Source organism: Tupaia chinensis, unplaced genomic scaffold (genome assembly GCF_000334495.1).
Source record: "Tupaia chinensis unplaced genomic scaffold, TupChi_1.0 Scaffold000094_1, whole genome shotgun sequence".
Lineage (NCBI taxonomy): Eukaryota > Metazoa > Chordata > Mammalia > Scandentia > Tupaiidae > Tupaia > Tupaia belangeri.
This window is the reverse complement of record NW_006159556.1, coordinates 4,684,417-4,705,231: the sequence shown is the minus strand read 5'-3', so window position 1 is coordinate 4,705,231 and position 20,815 is coordinate 4,684,417. Positions and strand designations below refer to the sequence as shown.

Sequence of the window (20,815 nt, the reverse complement as noted above, 5' to 3'; positions counted from 1 at the left end):
TGAGAGATTTTCACTGTAGGGCGCGTGCGCTCGCCAGGCAGACAGAGAGAGACATAGAGACAGAAAGCGAGAAATCACTCCCCAGGGGGGATGGTCACGCCGCAATCCCTTCTCCTCCGTTCTCCTCTCGGGATCTTGGGCACACACGCACATGCGCCCGGCATGAGGTTTAAGCCACCGGGTCCGAGACACGAACCGCGGTCGACTACGTGGGAGTCCAGCGACATAGCCATTACGCTAACTGCTGGTTCCCATGGTCCAGACCTGTCTTGATCCCACCCTCATAGGAAAACCTTTGCTATGTATTTAATTCCTTCAGTGTCTTGTTATTTTAATGCATCATAGATATTTATACAAGTATGTAGAGTTCCATGACCCAAAGTCCATTATTACAATTCACACGTTAATTCAAGTTAGCTTATCAAGTTAGCAAATCAATCAATTTGCCTCATAACATTTCTATTTTATTAAGAACAGATGGGAACCAGCAGTTAGTGTAATGGCTATGTCACTGGACTCCCACGTAGTCGACCGCAGTTCGCGTCCTGGACCCAGCGGCTTACTCACGCCGGGCGCGCGTGCGTGCGTGCCCAAGATCCCGAGAGGAGAAGGGATTGCGGTGTGACCATCCCCCCTGGGGGATGATTTCTCTCTTTCTGTCTCTATGTCTCTGTCTGTCTGGCGAACGCACGCGCCCTATAGTGAAAACCTCTCCAAAAAAAAAAGAACAGATGAAGTCTTCGACCACAGAAGTAAGTGGAAATTTCACACATTATATTAGGTTCAGAAGCAGAGGTAGTTGAGAATTAGAACGTGTTTTGCCTCCTTCAATTATAACACAGCATCAGACATCTATACATATCACCAAGACTAGGAAACAAGTTCAATAAATAAGATCTTATTGCCATGATGTTCTACACTGTTAATCTGACCCCAGGTTGACAACAGAATGGTTAATGAATACATGATATATTTGGCCAAAATTCACAAAAGATTTTAAAAAAATAGCTTATTTCCTACCACTCTTTCACATAGCTTTTGCTTGACATGTTTCAATTAATTTGAAGGAGGGGATGAGTATATAGTACAATAAACCAAACTCCACAACATAATTTTGTTGATTCTTAAGATTTATAAGTGACTTTCTTTCTAGAGAGAGAGATTTTTGCTATCGGGCGTGTGCACTCGCTGAAGAGATAGAGAGAAACAGAGAGAGAGAGAGTGAGAAATCACCCCCCAGGGGAGGTGGCCACACCACAATGCCTTCTTCTCCATTCTCCTCTTGGGATCTTGAACACTCATGCACACACACCCAGCATGAGTTTTGTTTGTTTGTTGTTTCCTTTTTATATATATCACATTTAATTATATATATATCTTTACAGTACAATAAGCCACCAGGTCCGAGACTCAAATAGCGGTCTACTATGTGGGAGTCCAGCAATGTAACTATTACACTATCTTCTGGTCCGCATAAATGACTTTCTAAAAGTAATACTGTCAAGGTTATTCTTTTTAGAAGCATAGAAATGGGTCTTTAGTTTGTAAAGCACCAACAAACTACCCTAAGCCCTCCAAAAGAACAAACAGGAAACTTAAAAACATCCAACATAGGGACCGGCAGATTGTAATGGTTATATTACTGGACTCCCACATAGTCAACTGCTGTTCAAGTCCTAGACCCGGTAGCTTAAACTCACACCGGTCGCTAGAGCATGCATGCCCAAGATCCTGAAAAGAGAATGGAGATGGGATTGTGGTGTGGCCATCCTCCCAGGGGGGTGATTTCTGTCTCTCTGGCGAGCACACGGGTCCAAAAACCTCTCTTTAAAAAAAGATACAACATACAAAATTTCTGTTATTCAATATTATAGTATCTTTGTCGGTTTGGAGCTATAACAAAGTACCATAGACTGGATAATTTATAAAAGATAGCAATTTATTTTTTATGGTCTGGAGGCTGGGAAGTCCCAAGATCAAGGCAGTTTGCTGTCTGATGAGAGACCACATTCTGGCTCATAGACTGCGCCTTCTCCTGTGTCCTCACATGGTGGAAGAGACTCATTTGCTTTCTAGAGTCTCTTTTACAACGGTGCTAATCCCAGTCATGAGGGCTCCACTGGCATGACCTAATCACTTGCCAAAGGCTTCAATGTATAAACTTGGAAGAGACAATTATTCAGACCAGAGACTAGGACCACTTACAATGATTTTGCCAGGATTAAATAGTCCTAAGGGACATAAAAGCAGTGAAGGTACTTAATGAGAATAGGACAGTGTGGAATGGGGGAGGTGAAGAGAAGAGGATAGAGAGAGAGAAATAGCAAGTGTACAATAGAGAGGCAGGACGTTAGTGAGAAACAGATATGGCTTATTAACTGTTGATGATGACATGTATAGTATTCTCAACTGGATTGGTCTGAGAAGTACTTCCCAATGGGCAAAGTATTTTTACAAGCAAAATGAGAAATAGCAATTGACTGTTTTAAAAAATAATTAGAATAATAATAATACTGGGGAAAACATAGAATAATATGGGGAAAACATAGAAAAGATATTGAATGTTGAAGCGGGGAGATTAATGTCTCTGTATTGACTGACATGTATGGCATTTCCTTTTGAAAAAGCAATGTAATACACTGTAAAGTTATATGTAATCCAATGTAATATAAAGAAGATTATGATGAAAATAATAATAATAATAATAAAATTAAATAAATCGTTCTAAAAAACAAACAAACAAACAAACAAAATAGTCCTAAGGGGACCAGTTCTGTGGTGCAGCAGTAATACACTACTCAAGAGTGATCCTACATGGACACTGTAGTACAAATTCCTGCCTGGTCACCCTAAGGCACACTGGGCATGTGCACTGCTGCTGAGGATCAGTGGGGTGTAGGAGGAGGTGGAGGACTGGAGGAAGAGGATCTTGGTGTGAGTAGGGCCCATGGAAAATGCTAATTGTGTGCTCTCTCCCCCCACCCCCATCTCCAGTATGTACGCATGCATATTCTATCATTAATAAAACAATTTTTTGTAAAGAATTACTTTATTTAAATTTACTTATTTATTTACTTTTTTGTTGTTTTAATTTGGCCAGAGAGGGACAGAGCAAGAGAGCAAGAGAAAAAATGAGAAAGCAAACCATCAGGTCTAGGACTTGAACCACAGTCATCTATGTGGGAGTCTAGCTCTCTTAACCATCATGCCACCTACTGGCGCCAAAGAAAACAATTTTTTTTTAAATTGTCCTGGGGTCAACTAGGTGAGTAGGGCAGCTAGCTCCCACATGGCTGCGTGCATAATTCAAGTCCCAGACCTGGTGGCTAGGAAAATATACCGGGTATACACATGTATGCCCAAAACCTGAGAGGAGAAGGGACTGCAGCATGGTCATTCCCCCTCAGGAGTGATTTGTCACTTTCCCTCTCTTTCTCATTCTCTGTCTCTCTCCAATAGTGTACATGCCCTGTAGAAAAAAGAAAAAGAAAAAAAAGAAGTCCTAATGATTTCATTTTCCATGTTAGTAACTATTGCAGTCATTGAGAAGCAAGACATAACAGTACCCTGGAATGGTATATTTCTGAATATTCTCCTATTCATCTCATCATGTGGTATTTGGTTCTCCAAAACTGCTAGGGTCATTTCTATCCCTTTTCACTTTGATGATATTATTCCTTGTAATTTTTGTCTTTACTCTTCCCATTGAGACCACATCAATGTTGAAGGCTCCATCAAGCCCAACTTGTAACTTTAATACTGAGAAGGGTACAGCATAGTAAGAAAAGTAAAAAATTCACTTATGTATAGTACCTACTATATACTCACTTATCTCCTACTTACGTCCCCTGTACAACTCAAAAACAATCTGCATACTCTAACCTTTCGCGTGAAAACCCTTAACATATTTTGAAGTGGCTATTTATTTGCAGTCTCTTTCCCCACCCCCATTTTTCTACTCAAGGAAAAATACTATAATTTCTCTTGATCCATCACAAGGTATGTTTTCTCTTTCTTTCTTTCTTTCTTTCTTCCTTCCTTTCTCTCTCTCTCTTTTTTTTCTTTTTTTTTTGAGAGAGAGATTTTTGCTATAGGATGCATGCACTTGCAAGAGAGATAGAGAGTGAGCTAGAGAGACAGGAAGTGAGAAATAATCCCCCCACACACAAGGGGGGATAGCCATGCTACAGTTACTTCTTCATTTTCCTCTCGGGATTTTGGAAATGCATGCACACATGCCTGGTGTGAATTTTAAGCAGCCAGGTCTGGGATTTGAATCAAGGTTAACCATGTATGAATCCAGCACCTTAACCACTATGTCACCTGCTGACCCCCAATATATGTTTTCTATAGTTTCACCAACCTCACCACTATCTTCAGGACCAACTTCATTTTGTAAGTGCCCCTCTCCCATAGAGGACACTAAAAATTGCACACAATATTCCAAACAGAATCTAAAGAGTAGAAAGGAGAGTGAGATACTTTGTCTAGAAAAATAAAAGCAATTTTGGCAAAATTTACCCAATGATAATGACCAAAAAACCATTCTGTTAAATTAAGCTAATCTTGTCTTCTGAAAGAGGTAGTAAATACCATAGTTATATCATCCACACTATTTAAATAAGACCATAAACTCTCTACCAGGCTGTTTTCCAGATTGTATTCAGAGATACAATTTTTGTGTCTATGTAGTTTGGTTATTTCTCCATGGACATCTCGCTAATTTTGTTCTTTTCCTCCTTGTGTCTGTCTTTGTCTTGTCTGTTTCTATCTTTTTTTTTTTCTTTTTCTTTTTTTTTTTTTTTTTTTGGAGAGATTTTTGCCAGAGGGCGCATGAGCTCACCAGACAGACAGAGAGAGACATAGAGACAGAAAGCGAGAAATCACCCCCCAGGGGGGATGTTCACGCTGCAATCCTTTCTCCTCCATTCTCCTCTCAGGATCTTGGGCATGCATGCACATGCACCCGGTTTAAGTTTTAAGCCATTGGGTCCGGGACGTGAATCGCAGTTGACTACGTGGGAGTCCAACGACATAGCCATAACACTAACTGCTGGTTCCCTGTTTCTATCATTTTTTATCTCTTTCTCATTCTTCTTTCTTTTGTCAATCATTCAACAAAGATTTATATAGTGCCTCCCAAGTATTAGTCACTGTACTAGGTACAGAAAATGCAGTTAATCTGGCTGAAATTACTCCCTGGCTCGGCAAGGCAGTCACATAAATAGACAATAAACAGATAATAAAACACTGTGGTGATGCAGTGAAATAATATGCAGACTGCCATGACAGCACCAATAGAGACTGTGAAATAGAAGAGACCAGGAGAGATTTCCAGGAGAAAATAACATCTTATGAAATCTAAAATTAGTCTAAGCAGTACCTCTCAAACTTGTCATGTGCATAAAAATCATCTAAGAATCTTGTTAAAGCCAGATTCCAAATCAGTGCCCTCAGGGTAGGACCTACAATACTGCATTTCATTCAGGCTCCACAAGGTGCCCACACTGCTGGTCTCCAGGCATCTTAGAGTGGCAAAGGTCATAAAGGATGAGAATGACTAAGTAAGGTATGGGTAGGGTGAATACAGGCATAATAGACAGTAAGAAGTCAATCAGAGAGGTCGGAAACACTTAAGTACATTGGTGAAACTAAATCACACCAGTATCCTCAGGCAATTTAGGAGATCATGAGTGTCTAAAGTGGGAATGAACTGAAGTATAATGTGTGTGTATGTGTGTGCCAAAGGACCTGCACGTTCACCAGAGAAAGAGAGAAAAAATCAAGAGAGAACCCCCCCCCCCCCGGAAGGGGGGGTGGGATTGTCAAAATCCGGCATGGGGTATGGTCATGCCATAATCCCTTCTCCTCCATTTCTCCTATCCATCAGGATTTTTGGGTTCACACACATATGTACCCAGCATGTTTTTCAAGCTGCTGAGTCCAGGACTAGAACCGTGTAATTGGCCATTAACCACCACACCCTGAGCTGGCCCAGATGTATGGTGTATTTTAAGGAGAAGAGAAATTATTACATGGGTTATGTCAAAGAGTAACGATGGTTATGTGGTAACAACTGTAAATCAAATACAAATTCTGGTGTATTCACTGGGTAAGAATTTAACATGCAAAGCTACTCAAACTTGCTAAAGATGATGATGAGGGCCTGAATTATGACAACAGATTTAGATAAAAGGGAGATGAACTATAAAATGTTTCTCGTATAAAATAGGTTGACTGTATTTTCACTTATGAATTTAAAAATCAGGTGGATGTTATTTCTTGCATTTTTTTGCAGGCCTGGTGTCTATTCTTAACTTCACACTTAGTAACATGTGATCTTGAACAAGCCACTTATACTCTTTAAGAACTGGCACCACATCTTAGAAAACTGGAGTTGACCCAAATAAACATTGTGGACTTTTTAAATCTTAAAATTTATGAACGTATGAACTAAAGGCATCTCTTACTGACTGAATCACGGAATAAAAAAAAATGTATTCTTAGAACCTAACACAACACCTGGGCTATAAATATTCATTTTATGACTAATTGACTCTGCCTAACCACTAGGCATTAAAACTTGAGACTTTCAGGACCAGCAAATGGTGTAATGGTTACATTACTCCCATGTGGTCAACCTCAGTTCAAGTCCCAGACCCGGCAGCTTAAAACTTACACTGGGGATGTGTGTGTGCCCAAAATCCCGAGAGGAGAATGGAGGAGAAGGGATTGTGGCATGGCCATCCTCCTTGAAGGGTAATTTCTCACTTTCTGTCTCTCTGCATCTCTCTGTCTTTTGTACACACACCCTATAGGAAAAATCTCTCTAAAAAAAAAAGAAAAAAAAAAAAAAAAACCTTGAGACTTTCTAAACCCTCTCTCTTTTTACCCACCACCACCTTCATTACCAACTCTAGTTGTTTGGTACATAAGCTCTATTGGCAATTCTTCTCTGGTTTATGTATTTATTTTATTTATATATTTATTTATTTTGGTGAGAGGGCATGAGTACTTGCCAGAAAGAGAAACACACACACACACACACACACACACACACACACACACACAGCAATCCATCCTCCCTACCCCACAAAAGGGCGTGATTATTCCTCAATCCCCATTTCTCCATCCTACATTCTGGGCATGCAAACAGACATGCCCAGAGTGTTTTTCAAAGTACCAGGGCCAGGACCCAAACCACAGTTGGCTATGCGGCATCTGACTCCACATGTACTATGCTTAACTGCTGCACTATAGGAATGGCTTTGTCCTTATTTTTTCTTACCTAGATTCCTGCAATAGCACCTTTAGTGTTCTCTTTAGATCCAGTGTAATCTTCCAAACACTCTGTAAGAAACTAAAGAACTCTGGAAACAGAAGACCTGAGTTTGAATGTGAAGCTTACTGTTTCTCAACTCTGATTGTCAGCAAGCGATTTAACCTCTCTGAACCTGAATTTCCCTATCTGTAAATCATACAATGATATGAAGATCAAATGTTTGTAAAGTGCTTAGCTTAGTGGCTATTACACAGCAAGAACTCAATAAAATGTTGGTTACTATTTCAAGAGAAATTTCAAAAATATTTTAACAGGCAACTTCACACACACACACACACACACACACACACACAAATAACACGTATCAAATGGTGAATAAGAAATGAAAAAATAGTCTTCATTAGTAATTACTAAAATGCAAATAAATAACTGTATGAGCATAATTATGTATCCACCTGATTAGCTATATTTAAGAGCTTATAATTCAAGTGCTGGTGAGGATATAGGGTAAAAACTGGGTGTATACACTGATATAAATGATCGGGAAGAAGAGTTTGGAATCATTGAGTAAAATTAATTGCACACATACTCTAAAATGCAACAATTTCTTCCCTTGATATTTATTCTAGAGAAGCTCTTACACCTGTGTGTTAGGTTCTGTGAGCAATTATGTATATTTATAAACATTAAAAGTGTTTTTATGTGTGTATTTATACTAGTTTAAGCAAAATAGAAATGATCCAAATGCCCATCAACAATAGAATGGAGCGTCAGCAGGTGACGCGAAGGTTAAGGCAACTGGATCCCACATGGCAAATGACCATGGTTCGAGTCCTGGAATATGTTTTGGGACCAGCAGTTAGCGTAATGGCTATGTCGCTGGATTCCCATGTAGCCGACTGCAGTTCAAGTCCTGGACCCAGTGGCTTAAGCTCATGCCAGGTACATGTGTGTGCGTGCCCACGACACCAAGAGGAGAATGGAGAAGGGATTACAGTGTGGCCATCCCCCCTGGGGGGATGATTTCTCACTTTCTATCTCTCTGTCTCTATCTTTCTGGTGAGCACATGTGCCCAAAAGCAAAAAAAAAAGAAAAAGAAAAAAGAAAAAGAAAACCTTTCCATAAAAAAATAAAATAAAATAAAATAGATAAGTAAATTTTGTATAGAATAGAATACTATACAACTATTTATATAAAAAACCTATATGCACGAACATGGAAAAATCTCAGTGTTTAGCTAAATAATCAGGTAATGAAGACTGTATATACTATGATTACAAATACATGGAGTTGAACATAGGTACAAGTAAGATTTATAATGTAGAGATGCACATAGAGGTGGAAAATCTGTGAAGAAAAAAACGAGACATGACTGAAGGTAGGACTGTATGCTGGCTATCTCTAGTGGGAAAAAACATGAGATCTGAAAGGGGCACATAGCGACATGCTGGGAGTCTACTTTTTTTAATATGAATAGTAATTACACAATATTTGCTTTATAATTATTCCTTAATCTTATTTGTTTTATACATTCTTCTATATATATGATATATTTCACAATTTAAAAATAAACTGATGACTTCATTCTCCTACTTAAAATCTTCTAAAAGAGCTTTACTTTGGAATAAAATCCAAACTCCTTAGCTTTGTCTAAGGAGTCCGTCACGGTATCTGTCTTGAAGTCCTCCGCAGCTTCATTTCTCCCACTGCCGTTCATTCTCCAGCACAGTAAACGATACCTTGTGCCACCAGGCAGTCCCGCTCTCTCCAGCTTCTGGCCCTTTGAAAACTGTCCCAGTGTGCATTGAATCCTCCCTTCCTCTGGCTGACTTCCCACTGTGCTTAAGAGTCCCCGAAAATATCACTTTCTCTGGGAAGTCTCCCTTTCTCTGGGATCCACCACATCTGTGTTATATTCTCCTCCGCTGCTCTTCCTTTGGCACCCTCTATCTACCCAGGCAATAGCACTTTATAAATACCATGTTCTTTAGACCAAAACCCCTTTTAATCAGGGATTGTCTTTCATGTATCCCAAAAGCCAAACATGTTATCTACATCACGGATTCTCAATAAACGTTTGCTTAATGAATAAGTGTTCATGATGGGGGCAACATAACACATGTTTTCCACATCACTGGGCATAACATGTAACTCAACATACTAGGTTTAACTATATAAAACTGTCCTTGGGACCAACAGGTGTAATGGTTATGTCACTGACTCCCACGTAGTCGGCCGCTGTTTGAGTCCCAGACCCACCAGCTTAAAACTCATGCCGGGTGCATTTGCTTAAGTGCCCAAAATACCAAAACGAGAATGGAGGAAAGGGGACTGCAGTATGGCCGTTCCCCCGGAGAGTGATTTTTCACTTTCTGTCTCTCTGATCTATCTTTATGGCAAGTACACATGCCCTATAGCAAAAATCTCTCTCAGAAAACAACAACAAAAACTGTCCTTATTTTAGGTTAAAAAAATGATTATTCGAAATTATACTTTATTTCTTCTTTATAACACTCATTTAATACACTGATTAAACATAGTGTAATGATGACTATTAGATGTTTCCTCAATATAATTGTAAGCAGATTATTTAAAAATTACAATGTGAAGTAACTATTGGATTGCTTTTATAAGTCTTCTACAGTTACAGGTTATGCATTAATTCACAGGACAGCCTATGTATTTAGTTATGTAAGCCACTAGGCAAATGAAAGAGAGATATTGATCACTAGCTCAAAACAGCTTTTGGAGTCTTACAAGTACCACTGTCATACCCTATTTCTCAAAGATGTTATTTGACAGAGTATAACTTGTTCATCTCTGTTGGTGTCTATTGATTATTGACTTTGATGACTACGAAGCATCAAGTATTTGATTAAAAATTATATTCTGCCTGTGAGTGCTGATATATTTATAACATAATTAAGTGTTTAAAATTACTTCGACTAGTCAGAGAACTTGGATCTGTTTTTAATTTTGTTTTTATTGGCCCAAAGGATCTGTAAGCTAAAATGTCCATAAACTGAGGTTTATAAAACTGTGATATGAATTTTCTTCCCTTACTTCTGAAGATTTAAATAGTGTGTATGCACAGGCATATGCATTTCTGAAAAGAACTGAATATCATAATTGACCTTAGAGCCAATTTTTCTGTGAAAGAAGAGGAATCAGTAAAATATATATTATGTTGTAAAAAAGAAAAACCACTAGAAAATAATGTACCTAATTGTTACTCTGCTACATGAAACAGTGAATTACTGTCATCATACATTGATATCATCCATGACAGTAATGTCATAGTATTATACACTGTACCCTTGCACTTCAAGACCTCACACCACTATGTATACTATATCTGGTTATTAGTAGTATTGCATCACCAAATAAATACAACACCTTATTGATTTTTACTTCTTTAGTTGATGGCATTTGGAGTAGTATTTCTTCAGATCCATATGCAGTATGGATCTGCTAAACCATATGCAGTATCTAAATTGGTTATGAAGATCATAGGTTTCCTGCTAAGGAACATTTTTAAAATTTGCAACTCACCACTGCTTGTGTGGTTTCTCATCTACTGGAAATGGGTCTAATTCAACAGCTTCTTGCATGAGTTGCCATAACGAAGGTCTGAGACAGCCCAAACGTTGGTGTTGTTCGCGCTAGCCTAAAATCAAAGCAAAAAGTCAGATGAGTTGGATTTTAAGATTTGAATGGGAATTTGACCTGCACTTAGAAAACCAAAAGACGGACATCAAAGACAACTGATTACCAGGCAGCAGGGTGCAGGGGAAGGAAATAAAACATTTTGTGGTATTTACTGTGTTCAGGATCTACTGTAAGCACAAAAATGTTGCTGTCATCAATACCAGACAGCTAGATATTTTTAACTCTCAACATCAATCTAACTAGTAATTGGTATTTGGATTGATAAGATATTCGGTTTTGTGACGTGGATTTGGCTTTGTAATACAGGACAGCCCGTTCAGTCTTAGTCAGAACAGTTCTACTGTTCCATACGTCTACCTATCCTGATTTTCAGGTAAGATTTCACTGGAACAACAGGCTACATCATTACCAATAAAAGGAGGGAGAAAAAATTTAAAACCTCTGAAGTACATGAAATAAAGTAAAACTAAACCAAAGTTGGAATGAAGCTGCAAGAGACCTGTGTTTATGTTCTTTTATAATCTGATCTATTTTAGTCTTATTGCCTGTTACTTGTCAATAATATGTTGGACCAGTTTCTCCATTATCAAACCATAACATTTGATTTCTAGTTTAAAAGTATGGTCACCATGTCCTAAATACCCTCCCTTCTCTCCCCCAAACAAAAGTCTCTTTCCTGGTCACGTGCTTACAATCACACCTAAGAATATTGCTCCATCATCACCCCCTTCCCAGCATCCCAATTGTGGCCTCCATTGTCTACCACCATTTCAAAAGAGGTGAATTTCTTTCTCCCCTGAATTCCCAGTACACATTTTGTCAAACCACTAATACAGGTCTTTAATCATATATATATCACCTTTATTGTTACTTAATCTCATCTCCCCAGATGACTATCAGCTCTAAATGACAGAAACTTTATGTTACAGTTTCCTAATACCTTCCACCCATAGCATGCAGCAGAGACCTCTGTACATGGGAGACATTCCTTTAATGAATTTTTATTGTGTCCCATTTATATGCAGTCTCTGGCAGAGATATAGTAGAGAATATGGGTAATACCAAAACAGGCAATTATTGTACTGTGTGCTAAGGGCTGTGAGGGAACTTCTTCCTACAGGTACTGAATAATCATCACCAAATAAAAACATAAGAGCTTTATTTCATTACCAATGCTTCCAGATACTATTTCCATTATTAGTGCACAAGAAAACAATCCCTTTAAGAAACCCATTTTCAAGTAACACATAGAGCACCCTGAGAGGTTAACATCCACAAACCAGGAGTCAGTTTTACTTCTATTAAGACATGTCACAGACCCATTTCTAATTTTTTTAGGCTTTGCTATAGGGCGTATGTGCTCACCAGAGAGAGACAAAGAGAGTGAGAGACAGAAGAAGAGAGAGAGAAAGTGAGAGAGAAAGTGAGAAACTACCCCCCAGGGAGGATGGCCAAGCCACAAACCCTTTTCTTCTATTCCTCTCTTGGAATTTTGGGTGGGCATACACATACACATGCCAGGTGTGATTTTCAAGCTGCCAGTTCCAGGACTCAAACCATGGAGTTGGCAACATGGGCTCTAGTGCCTTAACCTCCACACCACCTGCTGGCCCTCATTTCTCATACTTTTAAGTCACTGCTGCATTTATTTGTGTTTTCCTTCCTCTAACCACAGGGGGGAAAAATAGCCATAATCCTGTTTATTCCCATACAAGCCACTGCAAATGCCTGATTGCCCTGCAGAGGAGCTTCCCGATAAGCCAACACACACCGCACAGGGTTTCAGAGTAGCTGTGGTTACAAATGCTTCTACAGAGACTTCAGTCATTTCTTTTTCCATTCAAAACTTTAATTTCATTTCCTAGGAGCATTATTTCCATAAGCCTATGGGTTTTACATCTCAAGTCACCAGGGATGAGAACAGTAAGAAAGGCCATAGTGGCTTGTTATGGATCCAAAACGCCAATTAAACTAGAAAATCCCGTACCAAAAATAAGTATGAGTTTGAGGTCTACTTTTCAAACCTAAAATGCTTGTTTCTATTCAGGAATTTTCAATATCACCTGATGTCTCCACTTACAGTTTTTAACCAAGATTAACAGCACAATATGAAGCTTTTCTCATTAAACATGGGGGTAGGGGGTGGGGAGGTACCCAAAACATATTCTTCCCTTTGGCTTGATTTGCTTGTAAGGATAAAATGTACCGAAACTGAAAAATCTTTCATTAAAAACTTATAGCTTTGGGACCAGCAGTTAGCGTAATGGCTATGTCACTGGACTCCCACGTAGTCAACCGCGGTTCGAGTCCCGGACCCAGTGGCTTAAAACTCATGCCGGGCGCATGTGCGTGTGTGCCCAAGATCCCGAGAGGAGAAAGGAGGAGACGGGATTGCGTCATGGCCATCCCCCCTGGGGGGGGGTGATTTTTCACTTTCTGTCTCTCTGTCTCTCTCTTTCTGGTGAGCACACGTGCCCTATAGCAAAAACCTCTACAAAAAAATAACTTAATAGCTTTATGAAAACATGTACAGTTGGATGAATTTCTGAAAATACGGGCTCCTATTCTAAACTACATATTCTCTTTCAAATAATCAACATGCAGCATGCTCTTTTATCTGAATCAGCAGCACAGTCTTTCACCTCAGACAGGCAATGCAATAAATGAATCCAATATGAAAAGAAACAAATGCATTCGTTCTTCTTTACCAATACACATCTCTCTTAATAGTATATAAACCCAACTTTTTCCACAAGTCCTTGGTCCTCAGAAGGTACCACAATAGATGCATGTGTGGTAGGAATGAGGCACTCGGCAAGCCTGCAGCAAATAAAACACTGGGCTCTGTTCTTATCATGACTACTTTTGTGACTCTTTTTGGTGAGTGTTGCAATGTCCACCCAAAAGTTTAAAAGAAACTGCAAGAGGGAATAGAAAAGGCAATGAAGAAGTCATTTAAAATGTCAATTAGTTTGTTTCTTATTCTAATTGAAGGAACACTCTCTTGCTTTGAGTCCATTATTCTGATAAGCAACCAAGCAATCATTAGATTTGAACACACCAGTTCCACTCAAAGTCCTTTAGCTGCAAATGTGACCTGAGGCCAGAACTAGAGCAGGAAAGGAGAACATTTGTCCCCACATTAAACAAACAAGAAAATCTCCAATATATCTTTATCCTTTATAATCAGTATAAAAAAGACTTTGTAACCAACCTTGCATCCAAAGAAACATTCATTTACATCAAGTCATATTAGAACTTTAAATATTCATTTTACCTAAATATGTATATATAAAATATAATTTTTAAATACGAGAGGCTTTTTCAGATTACTTAGCTTTGACAGTCTTCTAGCTTATGATATTGTTATAGGCTATCCTAACAAGGGAAATCCTATGCATTTCCCTGTAAATTTAAAATACTTACATTTTATAGCATGATGCTATATAAATGCTCAGTTCATTCTAACCTTGAAAAACACTGACCGCATACTATGAGGCCATTAAGAACTAATAGCTGCAGACGTACCAGACAATGACAGCAAAACACACTTGGTCCCCCCGGGATCTGTTCATAAACATCCCCTTCCAGCATGGCAAACATACTCCTCCCATAGCAGACGCTGTTCTGGGGATAACAAGCAGGGGGCTGGAGCCAGTTGATTTTTCCACTCTAGGCATAATTTCTTACTGTCTCCAACATCAAGAATCTTTTTACAGAAACTGTAAAGATTTTGAAAGAACCTAAGCCTCTCAAATTAAAGGCACTTTGCAAGGGTGGGGGAGAGATGTCATATGCAAATGAGGAAGCTTGACAACTCTTTAATATTTAAGGTCAGACAACCTCTGTAATCTGATTTTCTAGTCCCATTGAGGAGAAAGAAAACCTAGTTTTCCACATGATATAATAACCTAACTCAATATGTTATGTCAATTTGAAGAGGAGACCAAGATACAGAAGGGAATACATACCAGAGGCAGGAAAACGGTTACATCCGAACTCTCCAGCCTCTAAAATCCAATGGTTCCAAAGTAGTCGGAAGCTCATGAGCTCAGTCATGACATCTCTATTTATATTTACAATATATATGCTCATCTAAGGTAGAAATTTTGCAAAAGCCTCTCTGAGAGAAATTGTTACTTTTGCAACCATCTTAAATATGTTGGTCAGCATTCTGTGAGATCTTACAGGGTCCAACAATGAGCATTAGGGAGAGGGAAGAAATTGGACCTTGGGCTGCCAATGCCTGCTGCACTTACACCCATTTTCTTTCCCTCTGAACTGTGGCCTGTCCCACATGACTTAGCCTGCTTCTTATCAGTTTGTTCATAAAAGTTACCCTCCACACACCACAAGCAGGCAGGACTGCTGTACAGGCACTGTCAGGTTCTGCAGCAAAGGCAGTCCGTGTAAACAACCTTGGGATTGCTTCAGAGCCTCCTGCCATGGGATAAGCCATTCTTTTTCTCTGGCTGAACTGCAGTATCCTGGGAACTTATCTGTTTAAGGGGGATAAAAGCAGAGACTCGGTCTCTAGATTTAAACGGAAGAGAAGGTGAAAAAAATGTATATATGTACGTAATTTTCTTAAAATATCTATTATATAATCTAATTTACTTGAAGATTTTCCAATGTATCACATTTATTTTGCTGTATTCTCGAATGCATAGATTCTGACAAAAACATAGACATGCTCATTTCTTATGAGATATTTCTTCTTTTCTTTTTCTTTTTTTCTGGAAGAGCTCTGACATTTCTAGGGGACACAGTATCCCAGCACAGAATACCTGGGAACATTGCCACTAAAAAAAAAAAAAAAAGAAAAAAGAAAAAGCTGCCTGCTGTGACTAGGAGATCACTTTCTTAAAGGGACCCCTTACCTATGTGACTGCAGTACCAATGTCTCCTCTTATTTCTAACCTGCCCCCTATTAAAACTGTGTTCCTCTCCACAGCCCCAATTTAGCCTGGAAGTTGCTCTATAAGACTAATGCCATTAGTTTTGCACCTAAAATATATATATAAATACCGTTCTTTACTAAGATGCATAAGTACATTCCAAAAATTATTTTAAGGTACACCATTCAGTAAATAAAAGACATTATTTTAAATGTCTTATGGAACCCATAGCTTTTCTCAGATCTGGAACTGAAGTCAGCAGTTCTAACAAGCACAGATGTTTCTCTCTTTCTCTCTCTCTCTCTCTCTCTCTCTCTCTCTCTCCCTCCCTCCCTCCCTCCCTCTCTCCCTCTCGCCCTCTCTATGTGTTTTTCTCTCTTCCATTCTATAGCTCTGCATTGCTTTAAAAACCCCTTGGTCACAAAAGAATGCTCCCTCCCATCATCTGCAGCCCCTCACTCTGAACAGAAATGTTTCCACACGCCCAAGTCTGCAAAGAGATGCTCTACACAGGAGGAAAGGCTGGTGGCTTCTTGCCTTCAAGATAGTTCACTTGATTAACCTGCTTTCCTCCCCATCTCTCCCCACTCTCCCATATTCCCTCTCCGCCCCACCAGGAGCAATCAATAATCACCCCACCTCCCAAAACAGGTTAGAACCCAGAATGAGCAAAGAGCCACCTACCATTCCGTGCCTGAGAACTACGATCCTGATCCGCCAGTGTTTGCCCCAGAAATCCTCCCTACTTGTTTCTCATTAACCACATTCCACACTGTAATAAGGAAGAGATTCTTTGGGGGTGGGGAGATTGCTTAAAATTAATAATGGACAGGTAATTTCCAAGAAAACCCAATCTTAAACTCACTCAAGCCCCTAGGAAAGGAGGGGTGAGGAGCAAAAAAGAAATAGGTAAAAATGAAAAAATAAAACAAAAAGGTAAGCATATAACAAGCACCACCCACCCCCATAAAAATAAAGAGAAAAGGGGAGGTTTTTAAAAAAAAAAAAAAAAAAAAAAAGGAAGAGTGGCTTGCTGATTCTCCCTCTTTCACTGTCTGGAAACCATTGTGCAGCGTGATGCTGCCTGTACCATTGTGGAACCTACCAGAGGAGACGGACAGAGGGCTTGGGGAATGGGGTTGCTATGGCAACTGAAAGGAGCACACATGACGTCAAAGCCCAGAGAGGTCTAGGGAGGGGTAGGAAGGGGAAAGAGAAAGAGGAAAAAGTCTATGTGCGGCTACAGCTACCGTGTTTTCTGGTGAAATGAGGACCAGGCACCATGTAACGAAACAAGGTTTGTCAGCAGCCAGTATCAGCATCTACAGCATCAGGCAGCCAGTCTGCACAGCCTGGAGAAACAAGCCACTCGGTGCAGCTCTGGTCCTTTGCACAACAGCACCAAGGAACGAATACCGGCAAACCAAAACACCACTGGAGATGCAGTCAACCTCTGCTTTCAACTCTCTCCTGCAGTATCTCTAAATGTTAAAAGCAAGAGATGGTAATAACCTCAGAGGAGAAGAGAGCATTTGAGTCTCGCCTGAACCCCAGGGGTCATTTGCACAGCACTTTGACTCTTTTCTGTTTTCTTGTTTTCATAAAAATCTAAAGTAAATATTCACTAAGACAAACTTAATAGACTGGTGCTTAGTTTGTAATTTGAATGTAGAAAGAAACTACTGGAAATATGAGGGTTTTTTTTTTTTTAGATAATTCTCTGGAATAAAGGATGCAAATTGTGTAATTATTGTTGGGGGGGGGTAAATGTTTCAAATTTATTTAAATAATTTGCTCTGCCTTTAACTGTTATAAAGGTATTTTAAAGTACATCTTTTGATATCTGCAATAATAGTTTCTTGGAAAAAAGTATTATTAATAATAAGTTTACTGAAATGTTTTAACATAAGGAACATTTTCAATATAAATTTTACCTAAACCATCTCCAGCCTTTGAACTTAAGTTATATGAGCTAATCTAATTTATTTTTCTCTGAAACACTTTTGACATGGATTCTTTTCTATTGCAACCCAGTAATGCTGAGTTTAATACAATTCTCCATTACGTTTTGGAATCAGCATACTTTATGTGAACAAGGAGCTTCTTTTCTCCTGTTAACAGAAAGGGTATAACAGGCAATGGATGCAAACTCAGCAGTGTTCACAGACACTGCAACGCATCATAAAACTAAATGGAACCATATAAGGTTTTGTTGTTTTTGTTGCTGATGTGATTGTTTTATTCAGAAAGGAAATTAGAGAAAGAAAATCTTGGGTCATTTTCTGTCCTTCCCATTCCATTGGACAAGATTTTTTATGTGGTTTTGCTCTAATACCAAGGCTCAACAAGAATTAGTTGATTATCCACCTTTTATGTCTGAAATGGGCCTACCAACAAGATAACTGCCCTATGAAAGAATAAGGATTAATAGCCAAACAATTTTGTAACACAAAGTAACTGAAATACTGACTTTTAAGTTATTGTACCTAACTTTGGATAACAAAAGTCAGTTTCCTAATCCCATTTCTGGGTATATACCCAAAGAAAGTGAAATCAGTGTATCACATTTTCATTGCAGCATTATTCACAGTAACTAAGATTTGAACAACCTAAGTATTGATCAACAGATAAATGGATTTTAATGTATATATCTATACACAATGAAATGCTATTTAGCTTTACAAAATAAATTTTTTAAATGCAAGTTCTGGGAAGAGTAGCTGGCATAATGGCTAACAGTCGCTGGACTCCCACATAGTCGATTGTGGTTTTGTCCTAGACCTGGTGGCTTAAACTCAGCTGGGCATGTGTGCGTGTGTGCCCAAGATCCGGAGAGGAGAATGGAGGGGAAGGGATTGTGGCATGTCCATCCCCCCTGAGGGAATGATTTCTCGCTTCCTGTCTCTCTGTGTCTCTCTGTCTTTTTGGCAAGCACATGTGCCCTATAGCAAAAACCTCTCAAAAAAAAAAAAAAAAAAAAAAAAAAGAAAAATGCAAGTTCTGTTTTTTGAGACAAAGTTTCAGTTAAATAGGAGAAATAAGCTCTGGTACTCTATCACACATCATGGTGGTTATATTTAATAACGTATATTTCAAAATAAGTAAAAGAGAACTTTAAATGTTTTCACCACAGAGAAATGCCAAATAGATATGTTAATTAGCCAGATTTGGTTATTCTATATTGCATACAAGTATCAAAACGTGACATTGGGCCAATTCGTTGCCCAGTAGTTTAGAGTTGTGCACTGGGAATCAGCAGATGGCACAATAGTTATATCTCTGGACTCCCATGTGGTCGACCTTGGTCGAGTCCCAGACCCAGCAGGCTTAAAACTCATGCTGGGCATGTGTGCGTGCATGCCCAAGATCCCAAGAGGAGAATGGAGGAAAAAGGACTGCAGTGTGGTCATCCCCCCGAGGGGTGATTTCTCACCTTCTGTCTCTTTGTCTCTCTGGCGAGCTCATAAGGCCTATAGCAAAAAACTCTCTCTAAAAAAAAACGTTGTATATTAGAAGCAAGAACCTACATGGTCAACTGCAGTTCAAGTCTCAGCTGTGGCAGCTTGAAAACTATGCTGAGTATGTGCATAAGCACGCCCCAAAATCCTGATGGGAAGGAGACACAGAGGAAAGGAATTGTGGCAACCTTGCTAAACCCCACAGGGGAGACTACTGCTCTCGTCCTCTCTAGAGACAGCATGCACCCTCTGGCAATAATGAAAAAAAAAATCGTACTGTACCCCACAAATACATACATTTATTGTCAACTGAAATAAAACTATTTTTAAAAAGTCAACTCCTAATGACTATCAATGAGATAAAAATGATCTTTACTCCTTACTTTACACTGTAAGCACAAATATTTATTCAAAATAAATTGTTCATCTTGAAATTATTTTATTGTACTTCATTGTACATAGAAGCTAAAGCATATAAGGCTATTAAAATAAAATAAATCTTTTAACAGAAAAAAAATGCTTTCTGGGACCAGCAGTTGGCATAATGGCTGTGTCGCTGGATTTCCATGTAGTCGACCGCGGTTCGAGTCCCAGCCCCGGTGGCTTAAACTCACACTGGGCATGTGTGCGTGCATGCCCAAGATCCCGACAGGAGAATGAAGGAGAAGGGATTACGGCATGGCCATCCCCTCTGGGGGGGGTGATTTCTCGCTTTCTGTTTCTCTGTCTCTCTCTGTCTGGTGAGTGCATGTGCCCTATAGCAAAAACCTCTCCAAAAAAAGAAAAAAAGAAAAAAAAAAAACGCTTTCTGACCTTGTAGTAGGCAAGGATTTCTTAAGACACAAGAATGCATAACAAAAAGAAAAAAAAAAAGTTTAAGTAGACTTTATCAAAATTAAAAGCATCCACTTATCTAAAGTCATCATTGAGAAAATAGACAAGTCACAGACTGGAAGTTTTATATATTCATACATATATATATTCTTGATTTATGTATCTAAAAATATTTTGGTATACATAAATTCTAGATTACATAAAAATCTTCCACAACTCAATAATAAATACCAACAAACAATTTTGTTTAATACACAAAAGACTTCAACAGGGACCTGACAAAGGAAGACTTATAAATGGTCAATGAAAACATATTCAACATTCTTAGTCATCAGAAAAATAAACTAAAACCACTATGTAACACCATTTCATGCCCACAAAAATGACTATAATTAAAAAGACTAATACTATCAAATATTGGCAAAGATAAAGACACCAGATAATGGTTACGTCACTGTATTCCCACATGGCCGACCACAGTTCGATTCCCAAACCCAGCAACTTGAAACTAACGCTGGGTGCATGCATGTTCGTGCCCAAAATCCTGAGGAAGGGAACGAAGGAGAAGGGATCGCAATGTGGCCATTTCCTCCCCTGGGGAGGATTTGATTTCTCACTTTTTGTCTCTCTCTGTCTCTCTGGAAAGAGTACACACTCTAAATATATATATATA

The 20,815-nt window shown here is 39.0% G+C and overlaps 1 protein-coding gene across 1 annotated transcript in view; it reads right to left on the bottom strand.

The window, feature by feature from the left end:
• Window positions 1-16,829, bottom strand: part of MAPK10 (mitogen-activated protein kinase 10) — a 302,050-nt gene extending 285,221 nt beyond the window's left edge. Inside the window, exons 1-2 of the mRNA XM_006143294.2 lie at window positions 16,535-16,829; window positions 10,836-10,950 (exon numbers count right to left, since the gene is read on the bottom strand). The gene's annotated coding sequence lies outside the window, so the exon portion shown is untranslated. The remainder of the gene's footprint in view (window positions 1-10,835; window positions 10,951-16,534) is intronic.
• Window positions 16,830-20,815: the final 3,986 nt, after the last annotated feature.